Below are 20,558 nucleotides of genomic sequence, written 5' to 3'. Positions count from 1 at the left end.
TTGTATTTTAAGAGAACTCACTACTTTGTGGAGAATAAGTTCTAGAGGGACAAGAATTGGACTTGAGGCAGAAGCCCCCTGGGAAGCCTGTCAGCATCTTAGGTGACAAAGGATCTAGTTCAGACTGGGATAATAACAATGGAGATAGGTAGAGGTGGTTGGATTCTCAACCTATTTTGAAGATCGAGATCACAGGATTTTTGTTGAAGTCCATGCAAGGAGTACAAAAAGAGAAGAAAGTCAAGGTTAACCTCAACTGTCTTGACACAAATAACTAGAAGTGTCAAAGTGCCATTTTCTGTGCTTTGAAACTGTGATGGTTAATTTTATGCATCAATCTGACTGGGCCACACGGTACCCAGGTATTTTACACAATAATCATTCTGACTGTAACTGGGAGGGTGTTTCTGGTTGGCATTAACATTTGAATTAGTAGACTACATAAAGAAGAATACTCTCTTATCTGAGGAGGCCTCAACCAATCAGCTGAAGATCTCAGTAGAACAAAGTGGCTAAGAGTGAGCTTCTCCAGCCCGACTGTTTGGGTTGGTATGTCAGTTTTTTCTTAAATTTGAACTAAAGTGAAAAATGGCTCATCATGGGTCTTAACATGCCATCTTAAGAATTTACAGCATCAGCTCCCTTACACCACCAGCTCCCTTGGTTCTCAGACTTTCCAACTCAGACTAGAACTACACCATTGGCTATCTCAGGCATCTAGCTTGCCATCTAAATCCTAGAGCTTCTCAGAGACCATAGTCATATGAGCTAATATCTTAGAATACCTACCTATCTACTTCGTCTTTTGTTACATTTCCCTGAAGAACCCTGACTAATACAGAAACCCTTGGGGAAAACACACACACACACACACACACACACACACACACACACACACACGACTTTGCTTTTGTTCTGCATTTTCTTTTTGGTTGGATGCCAAGAATGAAGAATTCTATTTGAGACAAAGATTAAAATGATTTTTACATACCCAAACAGAATTATATCTGAAGCATTGGCTCTAATCATCTAGAGATTGTGGAAGAGACAGCATGTGGAATTTATCAATGTAAAGGCTGCTAAAGAATGAGACCTTGATGATTTTTTCTGAAGGGTGGTCAGCTCTGTCAAACTTTACTGATTGGAAGAGCAAGGATTAAGAATCGACCATTGAATTTGGTAGCTTTGATGTCATTCATGACCATGGAAACAATAGTTTAAAGAAAATAGTACATGCCAAAACCCAAGTGAAATAAGGTCAAAAGAGAACAGGAGGAGAGAAAGGGGAGACAGGAAATTCACATTTTGTTGGTGTTGTTGAGAAGTTACGCTATGTGGGAGGGCAGAATTAGGACGGTATGGGAGACAAATGTGAGATGAGGTAGCTTTTTAATTAAATTTACTTTTTAAGGAAGACAACTGTAGCATGTTCATCTGCTAAGTGAATGATAGAGAAGAAAAAATTGCTGGTTAAGGAAAGATTAGAAAAATTGCAAGTACAAATTATGAGTGTAAGCCAGATGGCAGAGAATCCCATGCATTTTTAGAAGACACATCTCAAGAGTAAAGAAAGTAAGCCCACTGAAATAAGCAAAGCAGAGGCCCACTGAGATAGATTGAGGCCAGAGTTGTCTTGCTAAAATTATTACTTCTATCATACTTGTTTTAGTTTAAGATACAGAAGTTGTTGGATTTTCAATTCTGCTAGGCTGCAGGTAACTGGTCTCTCAGATCATTTTTATTTGTGGTTAAATGTAAGGAATATCTTCCATATCAGAATCATTTTTCCTATCACTTCTACCCCTATGCTACTTGAGCTTGTGTTCATCTTTCCCATGGCAGTTTGTGGAAAATGGTCAAAAGTGTCTAAAACGTAATGGTATTTTCAATATTTATTTATCAGCGCTCCTAATGTTACTGTTTGGTAGACATCTGCACTGCCTCCCAAGAACTGCCAACAATATGTCGTCAATTCTTTAAATCAATTGCTATTTATCAATTTTAAAATTGCTTTCTATGACAACCTTACAAAGTCTCCATCCCCCTTTCCTGACATTTAGGCCACTACTGAAGTGGCCACAATCTGTTATAATACAACTTCCAAAGTAGCTCTTGAATCCCTGCCTTTGATTCATCAGGAAGCATGCTATAAAAACTGGGCCAATGGGCGTACTTTCCAACACTCTCTTCCTATGTAGCCATGGAGATTGAACAATCCAAAGGAAACTCTCATAGAACATGTACCAGTTAACTAGGGCTGTTGTAACAAAGTATGACAGACTGGGTGGCTTAAAATAACAGAATTTTATTGCCTAAAGTTCTGAAGCCTAGAAGTCTAAAATGAAGGTGTTGGCAGGGCCATGCTCCCTCTAAAATATGTTTAAAAAAAAATTCCCTTGCCTCGTCATAGTTTCTGCTGGTTTGGTGGTGATCTTTGATGTTCCTTGGCTTATAAATGCATCACTTCAATCCTCTGTCTTCATATGGCATATTCCTTTTTTAGGTATCTATGTATCTTTCCTTCTCCTATAAGGAAGGATACCAGTCATATAGGATTATGGGACCATTATGAATTTATCTGCAATGATTCTATTTCAAAATATAGGTACTGAGAGTTAGAACTTTAATGTTTCTTTCTTAGGAGGGAACAATTCAACCTAAAAGAGAACAGACCCTCTGAGCAATAGTTCACTCTGTTGCTAAGTCAGAAGTTGCCTCAATTTCTGCCCAGCTGCATTTGGTAATTACTGTGGATCAGTGAATACCCTGTGTTCATTCTCTTCCTTTTTCTAAACAAGAGGTTTACTTTAGTTATCCAGGTCTTACTGCTCTTTGTGTATTGGATTTGTGTCAAAAGAGGGGACTTAGAAATAACTTGTATTTTAGGTTTCAGGCTCTTGGCCACAAACAACCAATTGACAGATTCCACTTGACATCACTGTGAAATGCTGGAATTCACCCTGGTTGAGTGGCTACTCATGAGATGAGGTGCATATTTTATAATTGAAAATAAGGGTGTAATGAGTTTATGGGTTAGCCAAAAGAGTAGTAGATGGCAGGAATAGTTACCCCAAAGGCTGTTCTCATTTCTCTAATGATTAAATAAACTCTATTCTTAGCTTGGCCTTTTATAACACAATATAAGCCAAAGTTTCTTGAGTTCTCTTGCCACTAAGTTATGGGCAGTTAAATATAAGCAGGATTGATATAGGTAATTTTAGTACCATATCCATCATTTTCTTTTTCCCTACTTTGTCTATTCTGTTGCTTGAAATGTGGGCTTGATTTTAAGCTGTCTTGGACTATGTGGCAAGAACATCACCCGTTAGTTTAAGCAAATAAAAAAGAATGCATCCAGGTGGGTTATATATGTCCAGGATACACAAAAGAGGCATGAGGTATAGCACAGTACTGCTAGATTTCTAAGTTTTACCAGGAACTCTGTGCGTAAATCACAGAAGTAAAATTAAACAATAACAAGGCTCATGAGTGGGCTTAGCAGACATTTTAATGTATGTCTGATACAGCATTAATTAGTACTGATTCTTTGAAATAAATAAGCATCCTTAGAGTCCTTAGACTGGTGGTGGGTAAGGGAAAAATTACCATGTTTCTTGAGATTAGGAGGGTCAAAGTTGTAAAGTATTTTAAATATTAGAAACAATCACTTTACTGTATATCAGAATTTTGTAAAACAGGGCCAAACAATGTCATGATTTGTACTGAGACTATACCTTATTTTTGAAGTAAAGTTACAGTTGCTTTTTAGGGTGTAAAAAACAAAACAAAAATCAACCAACATCAGATTCCTGACTGATTTAAAACAAGAAAATACTTCTAAGTATTAATTGTGTTTGGGGAGAACTATTGACAACCAAAATCAACCAAGATTGGAAGAGAGGTAACAATAGGACTATTGACAAGTTAATTCTAGGATATCCTTAAGAGAAATAGAAGAGAAATAACTAGATACAATGTGGGTTTTAGGAGGGTTATGTAGCAGGAAAGCATGAGAAAGGAGGTATGCATGTAGAAGGCCACTTTATATAAAAGGGGTGGCAGATTGAAAATGCTTGGATATGCTCTATAGAAATGCCATTTAGGGATGCCTGGGTGGTTCAGCCTTTGAATGTCTGCCTTCATCTCAGGGCATAATCCAGGGATCCAAGGTGGAGTCCCACATCAGGCTCCCTGTGAGGATCCTGTTTCTTCCTCTGCCTGTGTCTCTCTCTCTGTCTCTCATGAATAAAAAAATAAATCTTTAAAAAAAATGAAATGCCATTTATAGCCACTGCACTCAGACTTAGACTAGGTAAAAATAAATGAATGAAAAGCTTTTCTAATACATTTATGTGATCAATTTGAATCCATCTTGACCTTAGCTCATAAAAGGCCACTGCTTTGAGAAGTGGTCTAGGATTGGCAATAATCACCACTACTCCATTATTCTCATTTCATATGGATGTTTTCCATAAAGGGAACTGAGGTGTATTTTTTTTTAAAGATTGTACTTATTTATTTGAGAGTGAGCGAGAGCACAAGCAGACGGAAGGGCAGAGGGAGAAGCAGGCTCTCAACTGAGTAGGGAACCCCACATGGTGTTCTATCCCAGGACCCTGAGATCATGACCTGAGCCAAAGGTAGACCCTTAATCCACTGAGACACTCAGGCAACCCAAAACTGTGGTGCATTTATATCACTTTTAAATGATATATATGATGCAGATATGGGATTTTAAATCTTGTCCATAAAATATGTTCGTTTTAAATGAATTATAAATTCCTTTGTTGAATTCCTTTTAAACATTTAGGTGTGTTTCTAATGGTCACATGGAAAATGACAGAGGAGAAAGATTCAGGGTCATTGTGTGCCTTTGTTATTTGCATATCAGAAGATAGAGCTAGAATGAATTAGACCTAAGACTTATCGTCCAGGCATTTCAAGTGCAATTAATTTACTGAATCTGTATCATTATAATAAAAATTTTAAAATCTATATTTACATTCCATTTTGATTAAAAACATATATGACATCTTCTATTTAATTACCAAATTACTAATTAACCAGTCTGATATCTGTGCAATAGTACACATTAAATGTCTAATATAGTCGAGGAACAATGCTTAGGACTGTAATGAATTTTAATTATTCAAATCACCATATAAAGCAGATGACATAACTAGTTCATTATACACATGACAAAATTATATAACAGAGGGCTGAGATTTATCTAACCTAAATCAAGCAATGCAATTCTATGTTCAGTTTTAAAGTTTAGTAAAAGCACAAAACTTTCTTAACCAATCAAGAGACTTGTAACTTTCCAAAAAACTGGTTATAACATGTTTATAGTTATGGACAAAGATAAATAATATGCAAGTTCCATAGCTCATTATTAGAATTACCAGTGATTTCGGGTGCTTCAAATTTATTCAGCTTTACATTGAGGTCATCTATGTAAAAATAATATTTCACACGTTTTAAATTATAAAATGTGGCAAATATAGAACTGTGTGACTTTACTTGAATTCATAGTTGCCTTTGGAAGGTATGTTAAAGTAAAACAGGTGCTCTTACCACAAAATCTAAAAAAAAAAAAAAAAAAAAAAAAAAAAAGAGCAATTCTCCTGAGAAGCTTCTATCTAATGAGAGAATTGTCAAATGCCAATCCCCTTCCACAAAGGACAAGAAATAATAGTACTATTTAAAGACATCCACCTGGATGGCTCAATAGTTGAGCATCTGCCTTGGACTTAGGGTCTGATCCTGGGATCTGGGTTGGAGCTCCCCACTGAGCTCCTTGTGCGAAGCCTGCTTCTCCCTCTGCCTGTGTCTCTGCCTTGCTCTCTCTCTCTCTCTGTGTGTGTGTCTCTCTCTCTGTCTCTCATGAATGAATAAAGTCTTAAAAAAAACTACATCCATAGAACATTGTCATTTATTTATTCAACCAATCTTTCATTCAGCCAACTTTCATTGAGTATCTACTAAGCACTTGGTTCAGTGCTAGACTTTGGAATTATACTGGAATCATAAATTATAATTTGTAAATTTTTATAAATTATCTAAGAAAAATTGTGATGCTCAAAGGCCTATTGATACAATGCAGTAAATGGATTTCAGTGGTATTAATCTAGAAGACCTAGGAAATACTCTAAACATACACTGACAAACATGTCTCTGGTTCCCTGAATACTTAAGAAGGTACAATGCAAGAATATTAGCAAATGAGACCACACTAATTGAGTCATAGAGAATGTCACATGTAAACTGTTCTAGAAATCAGATTGCAGCATATGACTTAGGCCTAAGAACACAGTATGGGCTCTTTCCCCCTTGTTTATAGTCATAATGCTACCATTTGCAAGCTCCCAAAGATATAGCATGGAGCTTGGAAGTGAGATAAAAGGAGATGGCTTTCTTGGGAGGGAGGTGCTTGCTTTAGACCCCAACCATGTGTCCTGGTGTCTGAACAGGATATCACAATCTCTACCCTGGAGAGGGAGGGCTGAGAAAGCAAAGAGGAGATCAGGAAGGTGTCTTCAGGCTGACAGTGCTCCTCATAACACCCTATGAGAGCCCATGGGAAGGTTAACCTAATTAGCAGGCTGGAAAGGAAGGTGCAGGTGATGGCTGGCAGAAGTTATAGGAAGAAGTGACATATGAATTGAGTTTTTGAGGTAAAAATAAGTAAAAAAGACACTTCTGGGTTGAGAGAAGAAAAATGAAAGGCAAAAGGGGACTTCATTCTCCATGAAAAGGTATGTGTACTTAAAATTAAAGCAGGAGAGGTGAGCTGGGGACAGACAATAAACAACTTTATCCTGCAGGCAATGAACTTTATACATCTGATAGTTTACAGTATAAATTTAAGAATTTAAGAACACGAATAACATGAGTCCAATTACTTTTATTACGTTATACTGTATCTACATATATATTTATTCCAAAAACATTTCTCTACATGAAATTATTTTCTATTTTTTTGAAGTTAGTTTTAAAATATATTCTCAATTATTCTCAATTTATAATAAAGAAATTGCTTTAAAAACTTTATTAGTATCAAAAAAAAGTGCCTCTTCCTACTTTGATTTTTCAACTATCCAGCATGATGAAGAAGTTTACTTACATTTGAAATTCCAATTCCAAATGAGTTTGGCTTTTTCAAAATTCCAATCCACTTAAAAAAAAAAAAAGAATGTATATCACTATGGAAAATACTTAAACATATTTCTTTCCTTTCCTCCTTTCTACATTCCTTCCACCTGCCCACTTTTATCCATTCATCTTTCAACCAATATTTCTGAACATCTTCATTATAGTAATTTGGAAAGCCTTTGTAACAGACAAATCCCTGACCTCAGAGTTTACAGAGCTAGGGAAGGTATAGGAAACTAGGAGTTAAACAAATAAACCAGGTCAGTGTGGAATGTGATGAGAAGTATGGAGGTGATAAAAGGAGATAGTAAGCAGGTAACTGGGGAAAGAAGGATGCTGTCCAGGAAGGAAACTGACCAGACAAGCTTCCATAGTAGATGATATTTAAATTGCAACAAGAAGAATGTAATTATGCAGACTGCCAGGGGAAGAGCATCCCAGGTGGAGGGAACAGCAGTTGCAAAAGTCCTGAGGCAGGGATGTTACTGTGTTAGAGCATCATGGGAAACCTAGCATGGCTGGGATTCATGATTGAAAAAGGATGGTGAGAAAGTGATTATGGAAGCAGGAAGTTGCACTGTCATGCTAGTTTTGGAGACCACTTAAAGGAGTGCGAGATTTATTCAAAATGTGATCGGAAGTGACTGCAGTGTTCTGAACTCTAGAGCTAGGTGATATGCAATACATTTTTAAAACAATATTGCACCAGCAGTGCTGACAATATGCTGGCTGAGGGGCAAGAATCAAACCGTGCAAGTCATTTTCGAAGTTGTGGTAATCCAGGTGAAACCTGTTGTTCACTATGACTATGGAGATAACAAGAGATAATAATGGTGAGAACTGCCAAAGTTTGAGATATTTTGAAAGTGGTTCAAATAGGGTATGCTGATGGTGAAGTTAGGGAAAGATAGGATATAATCTTATGGCTTAAATAACAGTGAATAAACAATATAAGTTTTCACTGAAGTGGGAAAGTATGAGAGTCAACAGGTTCGGGAAGGGAAAGAAAGTATTGTCTTTTAAACATGTTAAGCTTAAAATGTGAAACAAAAAAAATGTGAAACAAACATAAGTGCATCTCTAAAATACACAGATGTATATGACTTTTGAGATTGTTAGGCTGACAGTAAAAACTTGGTCATCTTTTTTTTACGATTTATTTATTTTTAGAGAGAGAGAGAGAGAGAGAGAGAGAGAGAATGGGGGGAGGGGCAAAAGGACAGGAAAAAAGACAACCTCAGGCAGACTCCCTGCTGTATGGGAAGCCTGTCTTGGGGTTCAATCTCACCACCCTCAGATCATGACCTGAGCTGCAACCAAGATTCAAGCACTTCACCAACGAAGTCACCCAGGTACTCTGAAAGTTGGTCATCTTTATCATGAAACTATAAAATTAGCTAGAGAGAGCTTGTAAATAGGGAATAAAAATGGCCTGGTTCTGTTTCTATGGATTTCCATCTTTTGAGGCTCAGATAAAGGAGAAAAATCTTACAAAAGAACTTGAGAAAGAGAAGCCAATAAGGTAGAAGAAAAGGCAGGAGGCTGAGAACTTTTGAAAGCCAAATACAAGAAGTTTTCAAGAAGGCTTACAAATAGTACTGAGAAGCTGAATGAAATGGGGATTGAGAGTATTGTATTTGGTGGAATGGGAGTTTTTAACAATCTCATTTCAAGTGGCAGAGTAGGAATGGAATCTCTCCCGGAACCTCAGAGAAGATGGAAGTGGGAGCAGTCAAATATTGCTAATTTCTTTTGAAGATCTTTGTTGTGTAAATTGGTCTAAAAATAAGGGAGTAGATGGAGAGAGGTATTGAAAAGAGAATGTTTATTTTGCTTGTTTATTCTTGTTGGGTTTTGTTTTTTGCCTTTATTTATTTATTTTTGGCGGGTTCTTGTTGCTTTTCTTGGTTTATTATTTTTTTTTTTGAGACTAGAGGTAAATTTATTCTTTTGTAAATGAATCACCTCTATTATTTAGAAATTAAATATAACCAGTAGCACATGAAAATGTGAATATCATAGTTTTCAAAGTAAAATAAAACTATAATATCAAACACAAAACCAACAACAGTGCCCAAAACCAGGATTAGATACAGACGCAGAAGCAGAGTTGGGGCACCTAGATTGCTGAGTTGGTTAAGCAACAGACTCTCAGTTTTGGTTCAGGTCAGACCTCAGGGTTGTGTGACTAGGCCCCTGTATCAGGCTCCACACTCAGCTCCAAGTCTGCTTATGATTCTCTTTTCTCTAAAAAGTAACTTCCCTCATTTGCACATCTGCATGCTCTCTCTCTCTCTCTCTCTCTCTCTCTCACACACACACGAAACTATAAAACACACACACAGTAAGTAAATAAAAACTTTAACAAAAGAAAGATGATGACAATGACGACACCAAAGCTAAGCTTTGTGGTCAGTCTTTCAGCCCAGCTAAGTATATCCAAATGTTCATAGCCTCAGAAGAACATATGCTAACAGCAGTTAGGGTTGTCTGTTAAAACCTATGACATATCCAAATTCTTTATAATATGTATTCCCTAAATAAATTTAAAAGATATTCCATTGTCAGGTCCTAGACAGGTTTAAATATGGATCTAGTGGATTTAGATAGTGTATCTAGAATTGAGACCCTATTCACAAATTTATTTAAAGAGATAGAAATTTGTATTCAGAGCCCAAAGTCTTGTTTTTAGTATCAGTAAGCTACTGAGAACTCTGTGGCAGTATTTTATTTATTTATTTATTTATTTATTTATTTTTATTGGTGTTCAATTTACCAACATACAGAATAACCCCCAGTGCCCGTCACCCATTCACTCCCACCCCCCACCCTCCTCCCCTTCTACCACCCCTAGTTCGTTTCCCAGAGTTAGGAGTCTTTACGTTCTGTCTCCCTTTCTGATATTTCCCACACATTTCTTCTCCCTTCCCTTATATTCCCTTTCACTATTATTTATATTCCCCAAATGAATGAGAACATATAATGTTTGTCCTTCTCCGACTGGCTTACTTCACTCAGCATAATACCCTCCAGTTCCATCCACGTTGAAGCAAATGGTGGGTATTTGTCGTTTCTAATAGCTGAGTAATATTCCATTGTATACATAGACCACATCTTCTTTATCCATTCATCTTTCGTTGGACACCGAGGCTCCTTCCACAGTTTGGCTATTGTGGCCATTGCTGCTATAAACATCGGGGTGCAGGAAGTGGACCCTGAACTTTATGGTCAACTAATATTCGATAAAGGAGGAAAGACTATCCATTGGAAGAAAGTCTCTTCAATAAATGGTGCTGGGAAAATTGGACATCCACATGCAGAAGAACGAAACTAGACCACTCTCTTGCACTATACACAAAGATAAACTCAAAATGGATGAAAGATCTAAATGTGAGACAAGAGTCCATCAAAATCCTAGAGGAGAACACAGGCAACAACACCCTTTTTGAACTCGGCCACAGTAACTTCTTGCAAGATACATCCACGAAGGCAAAAGAAACAAAAGCAAAAATGAACTATTGGGACTTCATCAAGATAAGAAGCTTTTGCACAGCAAAGGATACAGTCAACAAAACTCAAAGACAACCTACAGAATGGGAGAAGATATTTGCAAATGACCTATCAGATAAAGGGCTAGTTTCCAAGATCTATAAAGAACTTCTTAAACTCAACACCAAAGAAACAAACAATCCAATCATGAAATGGGCAAAAGACATCAAGAGAAATCTCACAGAGGAAGACATAGACATGGCCAACATGCACATGAGAAAATGCTCTGCATCACTGGCCATCAGGGAAATACAAATCAAAACCACAATGAGATACCACCTCACACCAGTGAGAATGGGGAAAATTAACAAGGCAGGAAACAACAAATGTTGGAGAGGATGCGGAGAAAGGGGAACCCTCTTACACTGTTGGTGGGAATGTGAACTGGTGCAGCCACTCTGGAAAACTGTGTGGAGGTTCCTCAAAGAGTTAAAAATAGACCTGCCTTATGACCCAGCAATTGCACTGCTGGGGATTTACCCCAAAGATACAGATGCAATGAAACGCAGGGACACCTGCACCCCGATGTTTATTTTTATTTTCAAAATGGACATAAGTGAGAACTGGCCGTATGCTGCTTGCAATCATCCAATGGAAGGAAGAACTTGACAATGGAAAGGAGAGGAGACATCATTGAGGGAGTAAAGTTCTTGAGTAGATTGAACGGAAGGAGGGGAGCAGAAAGTTGACTCTGAGATTGGAATAGGAGAGTCCTGTATTTTAAAAAGAGGAAAGGCAATGAATACAGGAACAGAAATGTGTGGATAATGAAAGATGACAACCTAGTTTTCAAAGTTGTGAACAGATAAACAAAGACTGCTCCACAGAGGAAAGAATTAAGCAGAGGTATAGACAGAAAGAGGAATCTGGAGAATCACTGCTGCCGGGTTCCCAGTTCTACTCCATTCCTGAGACCCAGCTATCTCCCAAACCCTGTGTGGCACCATGGTGTTTTATGGCATGTTCCCTTCTGTGGTTGAGCAAGCTATAGGGAATGTCTGTTGGTTGCAACCAAAAAAATCATAGCTAGTACAAATGGAAACTGATGTTTTTATTCTGTGAATCTGATTCTTGAGAATCCAAGTTCTTAACTTCTCTACAAGACCCACAGACTGGGCCCCCACATTATCCCTTCAAGGGAGGCACACATAATTGTGTGTCTAGATTTCCTTCTTTAGAGTGGCTACTTGATATTATTTCCTATTACTTGTCCAATACTGATTTACTTTGTAGTATGAACACTAAAATCATGTGAGTTGGTGTTGCACACAAGCCAATTTGCTTTAAGTCCTTCTTTTATTTCGTTTAACTTGCCTCTTCTTTTTAGAAGTGCATACTGACCTAATTATAGAAATATGACTAGCGGGGGCAATGGCAATCCAGCAGGCCTATAGTTCTTAGACTATTCAGTGATCCTAAGAATTTCCTTTCATTTCTAATCACACCAGGGAGACTTTCTTGGCCTTGAATCTGTGAGAACTGGGTAAAATTTTGGCCACTGTATTGTCAGCACAATACATTTTTGTAAATCATTAAGGTCCTTGAAATTCTTCCACATGACAGCAAAGAGGCTCTGTTTGCATGAACAATGCAAAGTGAATAAATATGGAGCAGGCTTGTGGCACACACTAAATTAAATGGATTTTTTCTGGCCACATTCTTAGGGAAAAGAACAGTGAAATCAGGTAATGTGACTTCTAGCTAATTTACTGGTGGAAACCTGCTTTTGAGTCAGTTTGTTCTGGTATATCAGCCCTTGTTTTGTGTTCCTGGCCAGTTTTCACTGAGAAAGGGACACTGTTTACTTTTTCCACATGTTTGCATCCCCCAAAGAACAGTCTCCAGTTCAACTATCTGGCATGCCTTAAAACACACTGCTTTGGGGCTAGAATGCTGATGACAAAGGAAATCTCAGCTCCTATCTGGACCCTAACTATGCAGCCATTAGGTTAGCACTGGTGACTATTTTTGGCAAGTAATTTGTTATATCTGCCTGGAAAAATGATGGATGTGGAAAGTAAGGGGAAATGAGAGGTCATGTGTAACAAGTTTAAAAAATATGTTTTTTTTCCTCTTCTCCCAAGGGTTCTGGGGGAGGATGAAAGGTCTTCTTTTGGAGCTAGGCTATAGGATGGGAACCTAGGGTCTAGGGAGTGCACCTGACCTTACCTTTGACAGAGTGCTTTGTATTCAAGTCCAAATCAACAACCCATAATCTTGACCCATATTGGTCCTTTCTAATTCTAAGGGCTTCTTCAATTTACAATCTGTTCATTGAAACGTTCTATCAGAAGAATGGCATTGAGTAAGGAATTGATTTAAAGATAGTAAATGTCAGCTTGAATTAATAGGTTTTATTAAAATAGTTTATTGTTGTGTCTAATAAATGTGTTTTGTCATCTGTATTTTCTAACTGTGGATAGAAATTAACCCAAGCCATGTTGTTCATTCACCATATTTGGGCAAATAATCTGAAACATCAGCAATCAGAGAGAGATAGGAGCTTTTTTTCTCCTTCACCATCATAATGTCAATTACAGGTGATAGATTACAGTGAAAAACTTGTGCTGCATCACAGGCATTTATTAGCAAGTTGGTGCAATACAGATCCTGCACCCTTTCCATCCTGCATTCTGACCTTAATTCTCCAATGACAGTTTTCTGTGAAAGACTCCTTCTGTGGTAGATTTAATGCTACTGTAAATGATGGGATGTAGACATCTTGCAATAGTTTAAAGAAAATTATAACAGAGACAACATAATATTGACACCTTGTAGGCTCTGAATAGAGAGTTGTTGAATGAATAATGGAAAGAAACATACAAATTGGTAGAAGATGTAAAGCATTTCGTACAGAATTCCCTAATGATTCTTAAGAAAACTTATGGGCAAATGGAATCTGCCTTCATTCATAGGATTTGGTACAAATAACTCAATTCCCCGGTGTACCATAAATATTGTTTGTGGTTTCCTCTATTAAGTTAGTATGAAGTACAAAATAGTGAGTGGAAGAAGATAGGATGAATAAAGATGGCTCTATGACTAGAAATTTAAATGTAAATATATTATATATGATATGCTTATGTGTCATAAGTATACATATTAATACTTAGTGTCATAATATAATGAACTATAACCTAATAATATATATTATGAGAACATATATAACATAATAATATATAATAAACTGCAATATGATAGGCTATAATAAGTATATATATATACTTTTTTGGGTTGGGTTTAGTATTAACCTCATATTTAATAACCAAAGAAAAATTGTGATTGGTTCCCTGATTACAAATAAATAACTGAATACAGGAAATAAATTGAAAGAACAAACATTTTGAAAATCCCAGTGAGTGGTTCAGAAGGTTAAATTTCAGGTATACCTCACAACACAAAGTCACAATACAAAAACAAAGAAATACCTATCCTAAGTAAAAGATAAGAATGGAAAATTTCTAAAAGATTTCATGTGGAAATGATAAAGATTCAGGAAAAACAAAATGAACAAAGGAATAAAAATTAATAGTCAAATTTATAACTTATGAAGAATTTCCTAAACTGAAGACAGACTTGAGATTTTAGAACAAATGAGCTCATGGGGCCAAGAATAATTAATGAAAAAGACGTGCATTTTTATGTAGCCTAGCAACATTTTTTTACCTCTAGGGATTAAGAATACATTTTCAGGTTTTTACTGAAACTTACTTAACAGCTTATTTAATAAAGAAAGAAAATTAGGTTTACAAAAGTTTCCTGTTCTACCAAAGTAGAAATTAAATTCAGTGGCACAACATCTATAGTATTTTGACAGATCAAGGCAGCAAGCCCCAAATTTTTCATATATAAAGACAACAGAAACAAATCATTTCTGAGTATATTATTTGCAGAAGTAACCAAAAGAAACTTAGAGTATCTTGAAGATTTTAAATTAGAGAAAAGTGATTTATAGAAGAAGCAGTCATTGGTAGAATGTACAAATAAGTATACATGAATAATAACAAGGTGATTATAAATTATAAAACAAAGAAGATAACATTCTTAGTACTTAAATACAAGAAGGGGAGGAAGGAATATTTATAGCTTAATCATTGCCTAGAAATAAAATTCTGAATTAATTTTGCAATTATTGAGAATGATGGTAAGAAAAGACAAAGGGAATAGAAAATTACAGTCTATCATATAATACTGGTGAAGAAATATTACATATGACTTAAGTTGTAAAAACCGGTAGACATGCAGGTTACAGAAAGAGAGGATAGAATTTATTTATTTATTTATTTATTTATTTATTTATTTATTTATTTAATTCATTTATTTATGAGAGTCAGAGAGAGAGGCAGAGACATAGGCAGAGGGAGAAGCAGGCTCCTTTCAAGGAAGCCCAATACGGGACTGGATCCCAGGACTCCAGGATCATGACCTGAGCCAAGGCAGACAGTCAACCACTAAGCCACTCAGGTGTCCCAAGGGGATAATATTTAAATGTTTTATCATCAATGACAAAGAACAGAAGAGTATCTAAAAATATATGTGGACATAATATGAAAGGAATAATTCAGGAAATATTTTCAGCATTAACATGAATGTGTTGGATTCTGCTGTTCTAAGAAATCTGAAATCAGGTTTAAAAAAATCTCATAGAAAGACAATTAGAAGAATACTAAAACAATTGAAAATTGAAAAAAAAATCAGAGCTTTAAAAAGCAAATATAAATGCAAATATAAGAGGTAGAGCAACATTACGTAGCTAAGAAAATTGAAATCAGGATAAAAACTTTACATTAAATACACTGATGGGTAGAAACCATATGGAAGAAATAATGTGCATAAAAAGCAATGATTCAATAGCACAGCTTAGAAATATTTCAAGCCAGAGTAAAATTTAAAAAGTTATATCTCACAAATTCATGATAATAATAGAAGAATTGCCAAAGACCTCTTGGATATCAATAATTGAATTTGATATTATCTAAGTAGAATATAGTTAAACTAGAAGTTGACAACAAATAATGGGAGACAAATGATAGAGATAAATTGGACTGATGGGAATTGATTGATGGATACATGGGTGGATGGACGGATAAATAGTTAAGAAGATAGTTACCATCTCAATTAGTTTTGAAAAAAACAAGCTCTTCCAAATAACACGAGTTAAAGATAAAATTGCTACTAAAACACTGAAAAAATATTTAGAAATGAATATATTACATCTCAAAGTCTATATAATGTGTCCAAGACAGTTATTAAAATAAAATGAGTTTTCACTGTATTTATACACAACAAACAAAATGGAAAGTAACTGAACGTCAGCATTCTACGCAAAAAAATGTATGGAAGTAAAAAGCCAACATTTTATAAAGCTATAGATAGAAATGGTGATAAACATTTATGTTCAGTCTACCATGTTTCAACAGAAGTCATTTTATTAGATTAAATAAATGATCTTTGCCAAAATTTGCTTAGAAGTATTTTAAAAAGTAACCTGAGGGAACCCTGGGTGGTGCCCGGTTTAGCGCCTGCCTTTGGCCCAGGGAGCGATCCTGGAGACCCGGGATCGAATTTCACGTTGGGCTCCCAGTGTATGGAGCCTGCTTCTCCCTCTGCCTGTGTCTCTGCCTCTCTCTCTCTCTGTGTGACTATCATAAATTAAAAAAAAAAAAAAAAAAATTAAAAAAAAGTAACCTGAATATCCTGTAATCATGCTAAATACACATAATCTGCTAAACATGCACACATGCAGTTTTCCAAGGACTTATGAAATAAGGATAACATATTTACATTCTGCTGCATTTTTGTTATGTATTTTAAATTTTCTGTAATCTGATATAATACTTTATTTAGAGAGAAAAAAATCTTCATTAGAATATTATATTTTTACTGTGGCCAAGATTTTTAAAGGCAAGATGAATTTTCCTAATTAAATGAATATCTATCTCTGATATTGATTGAGGAAAGATGAGATGAACTCAAAAACCATATGGAGTTCACTGCCCACGAGATGCCCTACCAGAGCTGTGTCCACATGTCAGTCTAGTTCTTTTATAACAATAGAAACCGCGTTCTAGACAGAGGGTGGGATGTATTCAATTGGGTAAGCTTTTAGAGTGATAGCCCAAGAAGAAGGTGAGCAACTGGCTTTCAGAGAATTTCCACACATTGTATTGGATTCATAGGAATGTTTTATAATGACCCAAATAGTTTTCTCTTTCACCTATAAGTAATATTGGAAAAGAAGACAGCTCTTTTCCCTTCTTTTTAGGTTATTGCATTATTATTTTTTTTATTATTTTTGCTTTTCCCCAGGGGTCACCTAACACTTCCAAGCATCTCTTAGTAAGAATATGAGAGTGAAATGGCTTTTAGCAGAGAGAGTAATCTGGGCAATAATCAATGCCATGCTTTAACTCAAAGCACTCTCCTAATGTTTTTCACCATAACTTTGTGAAAGTTCCATTTGGGAATCCTTTCTGTGTAAACTGGATGTGCTTTTTCAGTGCCAGGGATGACAACGTTTAAATTAATGCACCCAGCTGTTTCCCACATGCTGGGCTTCCAGAGGGCAGGGTCCAGCTTCCTTCCCCAGGCTGAGCCGCCCCAGCATTCTTATCTCCAGCCTCGCCTCCCCCCACTCCCATAAGGACAGGCCCTGGCTTGGTCTCTGTGACCTGGGGCAACTGCCACAAAGCAGGTTTTGATAAGAGACAGGATGTGCGATGGTTCCTATCAAACAAAATTGAATTCCAAATGCCCCATGCTCTCCCACACACCAGGCATAACACTCAGCAATTTCATAATTACATGTTTAGGGAAATACACCAACAAGCGATGAACAAAACTTGGAAAAGATGAAGAGAATCCTCACAATCAGATTATCAGATGGGGTCACATTACTAAACAGCTGGCAGAGGAAGGAATTTTGAAGACAATTTTTTGGGTTTTTTTTTTTTTTTGAACCAATGTCTTATCTTCTTTCTACTTCTTAACCCCATGTCTCAGATAGATGATAGATGATAGATAGATGATAGATAGATAGATGATAGATAGATAGATAGATAGATAGATAGATAGATAGATAGATAGATAATAAAGATTTGGATAGTGTGTTAGGTTGAAGAATTGTCTGCCTCTCTCCCCAAATTCATGGCTGAATTTTTAAAACCTGTGAGTAGCTTATGGTACATGGCACAGAGGGGTTTTATGGGTATAATTTAAGGATACAGATGTTAAGATAAGGAAATTATCCTGGATTGTTTTAATAGCCCCAACCTCAGTATATGAACCCTTAAAAACAGAGAATTTTTTCTGCCTGGTGTCAGAGAAATGTGGTAAAAAAGGAAGACAGCAGGGGAGGTCAGAGAGCTTCCAAGTGGAAAAAAAGGATGAACTTCAACATGTCTTCTCTGGTTCTGATATGTAGGTGCTCACAAATAGGAATTGGAAAGAGGACTCTAGGAGATATGGTCAGTCTCCAGCTGACCAAGAACAAGGAAAGGTGAACCTCAGACCTAAATTCAGCCAACAATCTAAATGAACTTGGAAGTGGATTCTTTCCCACTGCCTCGGATAAGGAACCCACGTATCTTGACTCCTTGGTGTTAGCCTGGAGACTGCACCTCCACCAATGGGATAATGACGCAGAACAGTAGTAGTAGCTAATTGACCTTTGTTCCCTTCTCCAAACAGAAACCCTTAAAATCTAAACCTAAATCTTAAAATGAACAAATGTTTTAAGTACATCACTTAATGTTCTGTGTGCTTCCCATTTTCTCTGCATTCACAGAATCCACATTATAATAATCCTTTGGCTGGAAGGGTGGATACTCAGTTAAAGAAGAAATTCAAAAAATTTCTCCTTACTTTTTTTTTTTTTTAAGTGGAAGCAAAAAAAATGCAAATAAATAACTTGATAGTGACTTTGAAAATCCTGACACAGGGCATCATTCCTCCTGAAAGCATCAACTAGAGTTATCATGATGTGAAATCGTCTACATGCATTTGGACCTCTTCTGCCTGAATAGATACTGTCCCTTAATCTAGGTAAATCTGGGAACATAGCACATGCAAGGAGAATTTCATCAGGGAAATCAAAGTTCTGAAAATGTACAATGGAAAATAAAATATCTTTGAATTGTTTTATTTAGAGGCTCTGATAACAAAATGTTTCCAGCCACCACATTGATGTTGAGATGAGTGAACTAAGTTGAGACATTCTAGTCAGAGAGTGAGCCCAGCCAGTGTTGTTGGGCCGTGTCTGAGAGTTCACTGTCCCAACATTACATGACCTGAATCAGACTCAAAACATGTTCCAAGCTGTCCCTGCAGTTCAGAGCTCATCAGCTGACCACAGCTGGAATTCGTAGGCTGGTGGAAAGCAGGAAAGACAGAGCACACGCTGGACTGTTTTGCAACTTGGAGGAGGCATGCAGTTGGCATGGCACGTGCTTTGCTACTGGCAATCCCGATCCAGCTTTCTTGCTGTAATTCTGCCAAACTGGGCAAGAGAATTATAAAAAGCACTCACTACTAAGGATAATTAAGACCATGGAGAACAGATTTTTATACGGAGAGATTAAAGGAATTTTACATGTATGACTTGGCAATGTGAACATGAAATGAGAACATGAAAACCATCAATAAATATTTGAAGGGTCTAACTATTGGGAGGGGAATGGGAAGTTTAAGTAATAAACAAAACATGATAATATGGCACCATACACCCAACAGAAGTTAAGACAAATAAATATAAAAAGCTAAGTCATTCCAAAGTTAAAATTACCACAAAAAGTTATGCAGAGCATTAGTACTTTATTCTTGTATGAAGAGAAGGGTATAATCAGACTGTTCTAACTCTTTGTGTCTCTGAGACTCCAAAGGATGTAAATACAATGCCACTTTTGAGAGTGACAGACTCTCTGTGTATGTGCATATGTACCATGGGTAAGCCAGATTGCATTTTGAGGTAACACTGATTCATTGGGTCCACAGACACAAAAAGAACACTCTCTTGGTATTTCCAGGCAAGCTGAAAGCTGACCCTGTTGATTGGCGTCAACATCTTTAGCAAGCTACTGCTGAGAAAAGGATCATGTATCCCTCAAAAGCCTGTGCTTCAATTCTCCCGAAACTGGATGACAGAGCAGATTGTTTTCCTCCTTCTCATCTTGCTCCAGTGCAAAGGTCCTCATCCTTAAGACAGTGTAGAGAATTTGCTGAGGTTAAAAAAAAAAAAAAAAAAAAAAAAAGCCCAAATTTCTAAAATCTCCTCAGTGTTTAAGAGAATAGACGTAGTAAGGCAGGATAACCAAACCCAAGAGTGGGTCCCCACAACAAACAAACAAGTTTTAGCCTCTTTGCCCTCCTCCCAAGAGTACAATTCCATGGGTTATGTCATAAACCACTAAGGAACATGGTTGTTGTTTTCTTAGGTAATCTGTTCTCAAGAACTTGCAAAATGGTTCTCAAATTAGCATGCCACACATGATTTAAAATCCAAGAAAAATTTATTTGGCTTCCAAGTAAAAATAGGAGATGTAAAAGAAATTGACTTTATGTGAATGTTTACCTGAGTGTCCATAAAAATGTTTGACACTTGGCACTTTGGTGTTCCTGATGGCTTTGAGTTCCTTAAAATGGACACTTTACACTTTGTAGTAAATATCCTACTTATGTAACAGTCATCTGCCAAGGGGACTCTGGGCTGCATGGCCAGTACCTAAGAATGTTATGTTAAGTTTAGAGTGGTATTAACCCAGTGGCTGCACATCCTTCTTCAGTGCATCACTGTTCTGTCCAAAAGAAGACTATTAGATCAATAAAACATGGGCAACCCCAAGCAGTGAAAACATGAG

Source organism: Canis lupus, chromosome 30 (genome assembly GCF_048164855.1).
Source record: "Canis lupus baileyi chromosome 30, mCanLup2.hap1, whole genome shotgun sequence".
NCBI classification, from domain to species: Eukaryota; Metazoa; Chordata; class Mammalia; order Carnivora; family Canidae; genus Canis; species Canis lupus.
The sequence above is the reverse complement of the archived record's forward strand: the minus strand, read 5'-3'. Positions refer to the sequence as shown.